Source organism: Polypterus senegalus, chromosome 7 (assembly GCF_016835505.1).
Source record: "Polypterus senegalus isolate Bchr_013 chromosome 7, ASM1683550v1, whole genome shotgun sequence".
NCBI lineage: Eukaryota > Metazoa > Chordata > Cladistia > Polypteriformes > Polypteridae > Polypterus > Polypterus senegalus.
The window spans coordinates 88731026-88745856 of NC_053160.1; positions in this window are offsets into that span (position 1 = coordinate 88731026).

Consider the following 14831-nt stretch of genomic DNA (forward strand, 5'->3'; position numbering starts at 1 on the left):
GAAAGGTGACAACACCAAAAGGCAGATAATGAAGATGGATGGGTGGCATGACGTTTGAACACACATCATTTCATTTAAATGTCCAATGATATTGTAAAAGAAGCTGTTCTTTCTCTTTAAGGAGAAGTATAGGTGTAATGAAATTAATCTTTGATCCAAAAAATAAGTGAGTTTATAAAAACAAAATTTTAGCTCCGTGCTTTTGAAAATGATTAACAGATAGAATATTATGGATCCTGAAGAGGAAATTCACATAAATAAATTCAGCAAATAAAGTTAATCGCTTTTCAATACATTTTTAGTTTCAGAATACATCATTTTTTTCTGCTTTTGATTATGTTTCCAATTATCCACAGTTTGCTGGAGCTGCACAGTTACATACTACATCCATATAATTAATCGGACACAAATCAAAATTAACATTTGTACAGGAGTCGGATGTGGAGTGTGGTCTTCAGTGATTAATCACACAAATCCTATTTTAATTCATCCATTCATTTCCTGAATACACTTAATCCTTCATGCAAGCAAAGGAATATAACATAAATTTTTAAATGTAATTAACATTTTAAATTAGATGGATAGATCTTGTAGTATTTGTCATGTTTGGGCTCTTGATAAGTGGGAAGAAACTGCCTTAAAGTTAGATTCTTCAGTGAAGTACTGAAAACACAGGTTTCATATTGATTTGATGGCTCTGCAGAGAAATCACTTTGTGTTTGTCCATTTTTGGTTGCACTTTCATATATAGGCATTCATTATATTAATCCAGTGATTTTCATTAATGAGTTAAAATGCCATCCAATAGTAGAAATAGCTTATTTTGATTTGGCATTTAAAATAAATGAGGAGTGTATGTTATATACCAACCAACTCTATAATGTTTGACACTTTAAGTAAATTATATATGAGATGCCTGGCTGGCTTGTAAGGTTTTGAATGAAGAGATTTTAGGACATCCATTACAAAATACTTTGGAAGACACAGACTCAACTTTTTGCAATTGGGACTTTAAAGCAGAAAATATCCATCCATCCATTATACAGCCCGCTATATCCGAACTACAGGGTCACGTGGGTCTGCTGGAGCAAATCCTAGCCAACAAAGGGCAGGAAACAAACCCCAGGCAGCCCACCGCCAGGGCACACGCACACACACTCACACACCAAGCACACACTAGGGAAAATTTAGAATTGCCAATGCTCCTAACCTGCATGTCTTTGGACTGTGGGAGGAAACCAGAGTACCCAGAGGAAACCCATGCAGACACAGGAAGAACATGCAAACTTCATGCAGGGAGGACTCGGAAAGTGAACCCAGGCCTCCTTACTGCAAGGCAGCAGCGCTATCCACTGCGCCAGCAGAAAATATGCCTGTCCTTATTATACTTGGCAAGCTATTTAATGTACTGCTGTAAAACTTTAATTCACATTTTACATCATTAATTAGGCTTTAAAGTCAAAAATTAATACATATACTGTAAAAATATACTGAGAAGGCATTTTCTTTGCCTTTCACACTGTGCTATGCAAATTGTCTCAATAAACATTTAGAATTATATTACTAAAATGTACTTATATGCCTCTCTGAACAGCTCTGTATTACAGTGCCATCCATCTGTCCATGCATTCTTTGGTCCATTTATCCATTTTCTAAACTCCTTGAACTAGCACAGGTCACACGGCATGAAGCCAATTTTGGACAGATGTCAATAAAATATTTACTATATATATATTGTCACAGACGACTGGGGTTCTGATCCGGCAGGGACGCCTAAATGGACCGGAAGGTCATAAGAATAGCTTCCGGGCCACAAGGGAGCAGGAGAGGACCACGAGAAAGGAGAAAAAGGGTTCTGGACTGTTTGGACCCGTGGCCACCGCCAGGGGGCGACTTAAGCCTCGAAGAACCTGGAGACAGTTATTTCTGCCACACTCTGCAAGATGGCGGAGGAACCTGCCAGGAATGCCGGAAGTTCGTCATCAGCCACCTGGAGCACATCTGGGCGGGAATAAAAGACGCCGCCTCCCAGCAATCTGGGAGCTAGAGTCGGGTGCGGGAGCAGGACGAAGCTCCCAGGAGGAGATTGGCGGCCAAGGACAGAGATAGAGAAGAGTTAATTGTGGGTGATTATTGCTGTGTGCTTTGTGTCGTGTTTGGGACTGTATTTATTTATGAGAAATAAACGTGTGGGTTTTATAAAGATGTGGTTTCCGATTGGTGGTGTCCGGGCAAGTCTCACAATATATATATTGTTTTTGCTTCAATCAACAAGAGCATATACAGGTTAAATGATTTGCTCAGGGTCACACATTGAGATCGACCATACTGTTTTATAAAACAAATGTTTTGATGTTATGGAATATTCTTACAAACTGCCTTCCTTAATTATAAGGATTAATTAATAATCACAAATCAGGAGTTTACTATTTGTGTCATTCCTGCAGTTATCTATACTTATGCAAACAAGCACCTCTCTAAGAATCCTTGTCAAATGCCTTTTGTATAAACAATATGTATGTTTACATGGATTTGTATATGACAGATATGTGAGTTGAAAATGTGCAAAATTAGTGGAGGCAAACACTGTGAAACTGTCTCATGGAACTACATCAGAAAAAGCAAAATGTTTTTATTATTTCTTATCCCACAAGGTCACAATTAATGTGTGTCCTGAAGAAATTATTGAGGGGATTTTTGTCCTTAGAAATAGAAATTATTTAATTTAAAACATTATAACTATAACAATAATGACTTCAGACAAGGTCCTGTTAAAAAAAATAATAGTGTTTCATGTCTCTGAGGTATTTGATTTTCCTTAATAACAAGTGGGTGCCTTTGGCATTTATGTGAAGCTATATATGACAAAAAGCGTTCCTTTCATTATGAAATTACTTTTCCTACCATATATATCCATTAACAGCTTTTTGTTTTGAAAGAAATGTTTTTTTATGATTTGTACATATTTCATATAATACACTGAGAGTTTTTTTTGTCCACTTTTTATCCTTTCTAGTCCTTCATGAGCAATATGGCACTGTGGTAGTCATGGGTTCAAATCCCATCAATTCTTTCACAGTATGCTCCAGTTTTCTCTCATATCTGAAACACTTGCTTTAGGTTAAGCGGTAATTTAATTTAATGCTTCTTCTTGCATTGTATTCAATGTGGCCAGGAGAGCTCTTCACTCCTCACAAACTAAAAATGCAACAAGTGCATTAAGAAAATGGATGAAAAATTTAGAAATGGCTGAAAAGTAAAAACCTTCTCCAAAATTCTTTCCATTTACCTTGAGTCATTAATGATGCATATATGTCCTTTTTTCTACTATCAGAGTGTCATTCAGTTCTTTAACAGTTTTTTCAGTACTATCTAACTTTCTACTCCCAACAACAAGTTTGTCACTTAACTGGGTGTTAATTAATAGATTTAACCCTCACAATTGCATACAATACATATAAGGGTAATTAGTTTCTTAAGCACCAGTAATAGCTTTTAGTTTGTTACCTGGTCTGCTATATTAGACAATTATGGTGAGATTTTGTGTCTTGCATTACTTCAATATCTTTAGTGCATGACACGCTGTAAATGTTAAAAAATATTAAAAAGTTCTCTTTAAAGCTTGCTCAGACTACTATTCTAAAATAATAGATAGCAATAATAAAAATCCTCGGGTACTGTTTAGAACAGTGGCTAAATTACCAAATTGGAATTCAGATCAATAGTGCAAAATACCAACAGATATTAGCAGTACAAATTTTATGAACTTCTTAACTGAGAAAATTAAAAATGTAAGATCCCAGATCTCAGCATCACAGTGCAAATAACATACTAGATTGGCAGACCCTGCCTCACATGTCATTCCTTCATTTAATCCTGTAACTGAGACAGAGACAATAAATAAAAAAAAGGTGATGAAGATGTGGATGTCAGGGACAGGCCAAAGTCAATGCCAAAAATCAAAACCGTGTTTGGACCCAGCCAGTATTTGGATGGTAGATAATTTGGAAAAACCTTGTGTTGCTGCTGGAAGAAATGTTGGCGAGGCCAGTAGGGGGCACTTACCCTGTGGTCTGAATGTGGATCCCAATGCTCCAGTGAAGTGACAGGGACACTGTGCTGTAAACCTTCGGATGAAATATAAAACTGAGGTACCTGACTGTCTGTGGCCATAAAAGATCCCTATGCATTCTTCATAAAGAGCAGAGTGTTTCCCAATGTCCAGGCTAAATTGACATCTATGTCCTAGTCATTCTGTCTCCCTATTCATCCCCTGTCTCTAACTGGCTATCTCTTTCTCACCAATTCACCAACTAATAGCTAATATGAACTGAGTGTATTGACGCAAAAATGGCTGCCATCACATTATCTAGGTGGATGCTACAAATTAGTAGTGGTTAAAGTGGCTCCCTGCTTACTGTAAAAAGCTCTTTGTGTAGTGAGAAAAACAGTATATTAATGTAAAGAATTATTATAATTATTATTATTATCACAAAAACTATACTGAGATCAAGAAAAATCAGTCAAAGTTCAAAGCAAGAATTTGTTAACTGTGAGCAATAAAAAGCAAGGTTCTTTTAGCATGCAATAAGTAATGTATGTGTCAACCTCTGTGACTGAGGGATTAATGTGTGTGATCTTTAAACCATAACCTGAATGACATCACAAATTAGAGTCTCACAGATAATTCTGGGAATGATTTCCATGTGAACAAGAAAACCAGCATGTCTCAAAATGGCATTGCTGCAAAAATGAAAACAGAACTGGACTTCTGATGAAAGCAAGATAAACCAAAACAGACTTCAAATTCAAAATCCTTGGTATTTAAAATCACATATTCAATATATAGATTGATAATAATGTAAATCTAAAACACTCACCAAAACACTAACTAAAAATCTTAGTCAGTAAACCTTGTTTTAAGTCATCAAGTCCTACATCTCTGAGTCACAACCATTAACACCTGTGAATTGATTTTCAGTTTGCATCGAAAATCTTGGACGCTGAAGTTACCACTTCACTATTTTAAATAGGTGTGTGATGAAGACATCACATGTCAGACATATATGGTTCATAAGGGAGCATCCAGATGTCATAACTAACAAAAAAGAGCTCATTGCAATGCGCTCCAACATCATACACAATTGTGCTGCAATGGCATCACGAAAATAACAGTAAATGTATTTAAAATGATAGTAGAAGGCCAAAAATGTTAACAGTAACCACAAAAATACATTCTATATAACTTATAACCCTTAAATTATGAAACTTGGGTGCCAATCATAGAAGTCTTTTTCCAATCATGTAAATCATCTATTGAAACTTGCCAGACATGATGAATTGGGAGGAGACATCAGACAAACTAGATGGTTTATATATCTTGCATGAACAAGGAACAACTGATTTGACCTATTTGAACATTACATCCATGTGCTTTAAAAGAACAAAGTGGTAAACAAAATTGAAAGGTGGTATTTAAGTAAATCACAAAGAATCTCAGGAAAGGTGACCTGAGTGGAAATGTGCTATGGTCCTTGAGGGCAGTAGAAAGCAATGAATGAAGCTTTTGGCAGAGTTACCCTACCCTCTACTGAAAAAGTGACCTGGAATTTTAACTCTAGTCATTGCTCTAACCTCATGTCCCTGAACTGACCCTGATGTCAGAAGTGATTTCAGGGCATAGCCTGAAATCTGAATGAGGTATAAAGTCAGAGACTTGGAGGACTAAGATTTAGTAGAACAGTAAGTAGTAAGAAATTAGTGAGATCAAGAGAGACCACAGTTTTAGTTAGAGATGTAAGGGAAGTGAAAGAGAAAGAGAGAAAGAAAGCAGTTAGATGTGCAGAGGCTTGGCCATGGGTCAGTTACGCTACTCGATTAATTGGGTGATTCCCCTAATTCAGAAAGCACGAGAGAAGAATTAGGGTTTCCTACTTTGTATATTTCACGATTGATGTTCTTCTCTCTTTATGTTCCTCTCCTGTATGCTCATTTTTGTTTAATGATTCTTTGTTTTTGTGTAATTTGACTTCTTTATTGTTATTCTGACATTCAGCAGATTCACTAATTTGTTGAAAAATAACAATGTCATTCCTGTTAAACCTAATTCAGGATATCAGTGGCCCAAGAATATTCCAGCAGTATTAGGCAAATGAACCAACTATGACAGGGACATCACTCCATGCCAGAGCCCAATCATTTACACACCCACACTCACACAAACATGGAGCCATCTTACATAGAATTAACAATTAGCACTAACAATTGTGTCTTTGGGATGTGTGAGAAAACCCCATACAGATATAGGGACAGGATTTTAAAAAATTCCTTAAAAGTAATTGTTAAAAGTTGCTTGGCAGTATTCTTTTACTGCGGGAGCCCCATTATTATTATTTTTTTGTCTGTTTTGTCTGTGAGGTCTTGGGAAAAAGAGAGTAGGTGGTGTGCATTAACAATTATTTCTTGCAGGTAGAAATTTGTAGGTCATATGGTTGCTTGATCAATCAAGCTTTGCAACGTAATTAAATCTAGTGCTCACTAATTAGGAGAGTTTCTTCACATGCGAGGTTGATGTAGGTGTTTTGTATATTTCTGAAATTGTATACAGTATTACTGTTGATTCAAGTAGCATTTATCCATCCATTAAAATTTCCTTCAAAAAGACGTTCTTTGAAATTTGAAATAACAGTGGATTGTAGTTCTTCTTCCATCAGTTTGTGGAATATCACATCATTTTTGAACAGAATTCAAGTTTTATAGCATCAGTTGTAAATGCCTTAGGCTGACATTTTTGAAATGTGTATAGCAGGTCACTGGTACTTTAGTAAAAAGGTAGGCAATTATATTGCATTTCCTGCTACTCCACAGCAGATGGGCAACATTAAGCAAGAGTTCAATGCATTAGCTAATAGACCTTAAGTATTGGGTGCAACTAATTGCACACATGTTGTACTGTACGCTCAGGCTGTTAATAGAACCTGTGAACATTTTCTCATTATGGCGTATAGTTTATGTCTGAAGCAAAATAGAGAACTGAATTTTCCAGGCCATTACTTTATTCCCCTATGCTTATAGGGTCTTTGAGTTGTTCCTTTTGATTTCCTTTTAATTTGTTGAACACTCTCCACTTCAGTTAACACTTCTGACTTTGTTGTTATGTTTCAGAAAATATGATTGTGGCCTGCCTTGTCTCATTTTTTTTTATATTTTACTTTTTTTAAAACTTGCATTACAAAGAAAAAAATTTCATGTCAGGAAAGTATATACAATTACCTCTTATTCAAAACAGATCATATATTCCTTCCGCTACACATTCAGCACAGAAACAAAGAAACAAAGAAAAATTAATTTTAAGTTAATATTCAGAGAAGCTAAACAGTCCAAAAAATTAGCAATGGTTAAGAATGTTCATTTAATCTGAACAATATTAATAAATGCCTATCGAGTCCTTAAGAATTTTTATACTGTAAACAGATTTCATTTATTAATTTTTTTTTTATTTCAACATTCTTTGAATATTGTGTTGGGGTAGGAGGTTAGAATTTTTTAGCAAGATAACGCAGCAAGCCAGGTGTACTATAAATTATCAAAAAATATTTTTCTTTAAACGGTAATCTCTAATCTTTGAAGGAGTATTGTAATTGGATTATGGATTATTATGATTCAAATATGTCAGATAAAAGTGTGAAGATTCTATTCCAGTGAGTTCTGAGCAGGGGCCATTCCCAAAACATGTGAGCCAGAGAATCAGAAATATCATGCTATTGTGGTTTGTCTCCTCAATAAAACAATTATTGCTGCTTTCAAAAATGACCTGAAACATAAAAAGATGTTCAAGAAGGAAATATCATTTATTTTTGAGGAAATATGAATTTTAAACAACATAAGGCCTGCTATTAATCTCTGTCAAATATCACAATGTACAACCTATACATTATTTGATCAGTCTTTCTGCCTCTTGAACTTTTGTACAGGCTTTCCCAACTACTGCCTGTATAAGCAAATTGCCATATTTCCACCTTTATAGTTGGAGCTTTGGAGTTAAATTTTTATGTCAAAATTAAACTGGTTCAACTGTATACTGAATTAGATCACTCTGCACATAAACAATTTCAGTTCAATGCACAATTTCATAAAATAGTTCCAGCATTTGTGATGACACATTAATCTCAACCAGAACCAAGTGCTGCCATGGAGACGAGAAATAAAATGGGAAACACACAGTAATGTCCAATCAAAACAATTACTACAACTAATTTAAAAGCTATTTGAGCATGTTGTAAGAACTGTCTCCACTGGCTCACTAACAAAGAGTAAGTTATGCTTACATTTACATTTTTTCAAAAGATTTGGATCCTGAAAAAATCTTTGGTGGTTATATTACACAGCTCAAATAACATTTTAGTTAGCTGTATCATACAGTATAGGAATTTGGAGAAACATTGAATTAACTTTAATTGAATTGAACATGTTTAATTGCTAAAAGATGCTGACACACTGCATTATTTCAATTGTTCAATTTTTGTTTGTCTGATCTTGTCTGATAATTCTTGTTTCAGCATCATTAGTCGGCCAGCACTGGTGGACTCCACTTGTCTTGATTCTACTTATTCATCTTTGCAATGTCCTGCTGAAACCTTTTACAATGTCATCTGTGACTAGCCATGATTAGCAGATAAGAAGTGTGAATGCAGAAAATTAATCTTTAGGAAATGAATAGTTTTGTATCTTTGAATATATTGTCAACCAGCTGGACTTAGTTTAGCGCTGTGTAGTTGCCAAGGAAATTCGCTACAACATCCTAGCACATCTTTCATGTGATTTCCTCCAGTCTCAATGACTGATTTTTGAATTGTTTTTCATTAATGACGTGTCTCATTTGTGGACTAATAAAAATGCCTTCCTTAATCTTGACATCAGTTATTCATAGATTTTTGAAAGCTCCAAACTGAGACACAAGCAAGCTGACCAGATTCTCAAGGTTCTAAAATGGGAAACAACTCATTAATCCAGTAAGTGTGCTAAACACAAATAAAATTAAAGACCCTCTGTCCCAGCAGCAAAAATGCACATGTAATCGGGATTGTCCCAGTTCTTCACCTTCGCTCAGTCCAAGTTGTTTGTATGCCGCACTTTTCTAACCTTGAACCAAATGCTTACAGAGCAGTCACTTCTTTTTAATGTAATGAGACTCTTTAGGATAGCTGTCCCATTCACAAATGTAACAACAGTACTTGGTATGTCCAAGCTGTATTCCTAGAATCAGTGCCACTAAATTTTAGAACTTAAAGGCCAAAATCCAAATGATACAGCCACAAGTGCTCAGGAAGCAAAATCTCCATTGTCCAGTGTAATGAGTCTTATTTAAAATCATAAAGTAGGTCATTCTAAACATTGTGTAACACAGGAAAAGGATCATCCTTCTACATTGGTTTTATTTATTTCCTGAATTTTAATATGACATGCTACTTAAGATGCCCTGAAGTATAGGCAATGATAAGTTCTGTAATATACTCACTTTGAAGAACAGACTGTCCTTATGCTATTCTATTATTTAATTCACCTAGAGCTGTCTGCATCACAAATTAATGAAGCATCGGTTCCTCCAGAACTAGGATTCTGCTGCTTTCCTGGTGAAATCCTTAATCAGTGATGTTGTGGCTCTCTTAGTTGCATATGGTTTACCTCATGGTAAATCACTGGATTGAGAACAGCATGGATGGGGTGGTTAATTGATGCACTTTGGCTTGATATTACATATTCACTGTGCATTGCTTCTTGTTGTTTCATATTGATGGTTTAACATATTAAAATTTTAATCATAAAAAACAAGTTACATGAGGGAAGGGTAGCTACACCTTTTACAATTACATATGTGAGAAGGGTGATTTTTATAATCTGTATTTCTAAGCCTAGCTGGAAATTAATTAAGTTACTTAAGATCTTGAGGTACATAGTCAGACTTCCTAGTTCTAGTTATAATCCTTGCTGTTAAATTATTAGAACAGCCTGACAGTAAAATATTACAACTGTCACTTCTTTTTTTTTTTTTTTATTTATTAATTTTATTACAATCAATACAATCAATACATAGCAATCACGTTTTTACAAAAAAAAAAAAGAATTATGCTAAGAACAGATCGATCCCCACCCTTGAGAGAGAGAGCAAGCCAAACGGTGTAAAATTTAAGGCTTTTAAAAATACCTAAATCAACAAATTCTCTGTGCTTTATAAAATCATTTCAAAATATTACTGATTAGATCCTGCCATGTTTTGAAAAAGTCTGCACAGATCCTCTAACTGAGTATTTGATTTTTTCCAATTTTAAATAATATAACACATCAGTTTCCCACTGACTTAAAAGAGGAGAGTTTGGGTTCTTCCAGTTTATCAGAATAAGTCTGCGTGCCAAAAGTGTAGTGAATGCAATCACAATTTGTTTGTCAACTGTCACTTCTGTTTAAACAAAGGACTGAACTAGCTTTTCAGTGTCCTAATGTTTAAGAAGGCATTTTAATTTTGCAATTATTTCAAAGGTAGAAAAAAGCATTTTGTAGAAACCTCATAAATGTAGTGACTGAAGTGTAAAATCAGTGTTAAGGATTTAAACTTTAGCCACAGTTTAATTCAACAAATTCAAGCCTTTTAAGATGATGTTTAAGCATTGCTTTACTACAAGAGTCACCACCCACTAAGATAACTTTCTTTTTTTTTGAATGTAACCACAAATAATTATTACTCATGCTAACATAAATCAGCAAAGCAGTTAGGCACTAAAGTAATACAATGTTTTTTTAGTTATAAATAAAGCTAAATGTTATCAGCATACAAATTTCATTTCTTAAGTATTACATAAAAGTAAAAGAAAATTGATCCCAATATCAAACCCTAAGGGAATGCAGTGAAGAATAAGGAAGTAGTACTTTGAATATTCTGCACATATTCCAAAGAATCTGATGCTTATGATGTACACCAAATAAGAACAGTGTTTAATGCACCAACTACATACTCAAATCTGTGTAGAAGAAGGTGAAATTCAATTATCTGAATCAGCATAATGAAAACATACTGTAGTTTAAAAGCATACTCTAATAATCCTGCAACACAGGAGATTTGATTACGCCTACATTAGATAAACCAGCTTAAGTACTGTTACTGTGGCAAAAGACAAATTAAATTAACTTGTAAGATAAAATTTAAATTGAAAGTCTATAATTTCTCTAACTCTTTACAAAGAAATAATGAATATAAAAATGTTTTGTAATTCTTAATTATATTTAAATACAATTCCAAAACAGTCTATAATGACTAGTTTAAACAAATCTGGGACATATTTAATAATGATTTATTAATTATATCCAGTTTTAGTTATGTAATTACTGCAACTCTGTTTTTCGATAAACTAATCAGAATTAGGTCTTAAAAAAGGAAGTAAATTTTAATTTGCAAATTAAGCATAAACACTCTTGTTTTGCCATCAGTTTAATTTTCTAAGGTCACACAATCAAGGTGTGGCATAATATATTACTGTACTACTAAATTTGGAAGCTGTCTGCAGTCTTATGTTACCTAATTATTATTAAAGAATTTCATGAAGTCATTTCTATTAATTGAATTATTGATCTGGACAATAATAGCATTGATTAATAGCAGCAGTTAAAGATTTCATTCTGCAAGCCATTGTGTTGTTATCCTGGAATGAATAACACAATTATTATGATAGAACATATAGGAATAGAGAAATTAATAGAATGGAAAGTTTTTATAAACTGTATTAATACAAGAACAATGCATCAAAAATAAGCACAGTTGCAGTTTTAACTTCTTAAAGGGCATTGGTAATGTAGTCAGATTAAAGTACAGAACACAGAAGAAGACAATGTAAATTCAAAGGAAATTAGAAGATATTTTGCTATCAGACAATTAAATAACATAAAATTGATGCACATCTTAATAGTTAAGGGTAGAACAATATAGAACAATATTTTTTAAGATGACAGATAATTTTATATTGATAACTAATAATTACATTTTTGCTTTTAATACACTTACAGTACATAGTATTGATAACTGTTGTTCTTCATATATTTTTCTATGAAACAACATGATCAATGTTACGTCAATGTAGACATTTTACCATTTCCACTATTCTGTAACTAACTTTAAAATGTGAATCATCATCATCATGGTTTTCTTACATTTTTCATGATTCAATCTAACATTTTAGGGAGTGTTGATTTTACTAGGCCTCAGGGTCATATGATCGATCCATTAGTTAAAAACAGGTTTTAGTATGTTGTCCTCTAATAGTCATCAATTTCTTGTGAGTCAGTCAGTAAACCAATCAGAGACTTGTAGCTTTAAATATAGAGATCTGAAATCACAATTTATAATATGCGGAAGTATCAGCTCTACCATTGTTTATAAACCTGCTCTTTCTTATCTATAGTTTATTTACACTTGTCATAGCTGTGATGCTGCAACATTGTTTCAAGTGACCTGAAGAGCTTTGCAATGATTTTCACTTATTTCTATAAACATTGTACTAGAGGCTCTTGGCTAAACTATGTTCAAGAAAGGAATAAGACTCTATATGACACTATATGCTACTTGATTTAATGTTTTTATTTTTATTTACTGTAAATGCACTGATTACTTTTTTGTTATTTACAGTATTCATGGTATATTCTGTATTAGTGTGGGGGCAGTGGGGAACTAGCCTGTTCTTTTAATTGTTTTTAATATGTATCGTTTAGGGGTCAATACATAATTGTCAGTGTCTAGCCACCCTCCCTTCCTACCAGCAAGTTGCTATGTTTTTACTTACTTTAAGAGGCTTGCCAGTACAGAATGTAGCCTTTCAGAATGTCACCAGTCAGGACTGATTCTTATGACCACACTTTCCTGGTCTGATCTCTCTTCTTTTATGTGGGATTTGTCCTCCTTCTGATAAGCCCATCCCATAACTGGTTTCAACAGCTAATCTATACTAATAAAAGGCAAAGCCCTCACTGACTGACTGACTAACTGACTGACTGACTGACCGACTGACTGACTCATCACTAATTCTCCAACTTCCCGTGTAGGTAGAAGGCTGAAATTTGGCAGGCTCATTCCTTACAGCTTACTTACAAAAGTTGGGCAGGTTTCATTTCGAACATACTGTGTTAGAGGAGCTCACAGATATTTGTCACTGTAGTCATAGACAAATAGCATGGTTCGCAAGGTAGTAATCAACCCTAGATTAGGTTGCAGTCAATCACAGGGCCATCTAACAAATAAACCCCCACTCAGTTAAAGCTAGTTTAGAATGCTAGTTATAAATATTAGTGTTCATATTTCAAGTTTTGCTTTTCTCATGTAGCAAGAATGCTCGCTTGCCTATAAATTGTGCAAAGATTTAATACAATATATTTATGTAAATGTACAATGCACATATATACAGGTATTCACACCAGGCCAGACTGAACTAAATAAATTTCAAATAAATATTTTTTTTGCCAGACTCTGTAGGGTCAAAAGTAATCACACTTATCCATACATGTTCTTAATGTTGACATTTTAAAATATATTGCTCATTCTTAATTAGAATTCAACATCTTAAGGAAAAGGCAAAGAATCGAACCTGTCCTGTATTCAAACAAACAAAATCATATAATTTGTTACAGCTTTTTAAATGCCAGATCTTATTTCACATTTATCATCAGGTCCTTCCATGAAAACCCTAAATACAAAGAGGACTGTTTGACTTATGTTAGGTAGATTGCCCAGAGGGGACTGGGCGGTCTCGTGGTCTGGAACCCCTACAGATTTTATTTTTTTTCTCCAGCTTTTGGAGTTTTTTTTTTTTTTTTTTCTGTCCACTCTGGCCATCAGACCTTACTTATTCTATGTTAATTAATGTTGACTTATGTTTATTTTTTATTGTGTCTTCTATTTTTCTATTCATTTTGTAAAGCACTTTGAGCTACATTTTTTTGTATGAATATGTGCTATATAAATAAATGTTGATTGATTGATTGATTTAGTATTCCTTAATCATATACAGCAGACACCCTAAATTTAAAGCAAACTTTTACAGTTGTCTGCCAGACGTTCCAAATCCAGTGCCTAAAAGAAGCGTACTAGCTTCCAGAAACTTGCCAGTTCTCTTTAGTCTTCCAATAAAACCAATGTGGATGACTTCTATCAAGCAGAAAGTGAGCATTACAGGTACAGTAGTCAAAGGCCTAATAGAGTTCTTTCATCTTCCTAACAAGGAATGCCACTGATTCCACTATATTATGTATTTTTTACATTTATGTATGTGCCCAGTTGGGACTGGGCAGTCTAATGGTCTGGAATTCCTACAGATTTTATTTTTTTCTCCAGCCGTCTGGAGTTTTTTGTTGTTTTTTCTGTCCACCCTGGCCATTGGACCTTACTCTTATTCTTTGTTATTTAATGTTGACTTATTTTATTTTCTTACTGTGTCTTTTATTTTTCTATTCTTCATTATGTAAAGCACTTTGACCTACTTTTTGTATGAAAATGTGCTATATAAATAAATGTTGTTGTTGTTGTATTTTAACTGGCTCACTGTATCAACACCCTATTAATTGAAAAAAAATTCTAAACTGTAAGACTAACTGTGCTTACTTGGCTTTGCCTGGAAATTTTCATAAGGCTATATGCCTCTGTTATAGCACCATCAGCAAACTGAAGGTTTCAAAAGTATTATATAACTAAGTACTAAGGCTTTGGACCTAGGACCTCAAACACTGAGGTTGTGGTTTCAAATAATTCTATTGACAATGTGTGACCAAAAGCAAGTCTCTTCACCTGTCTGTGC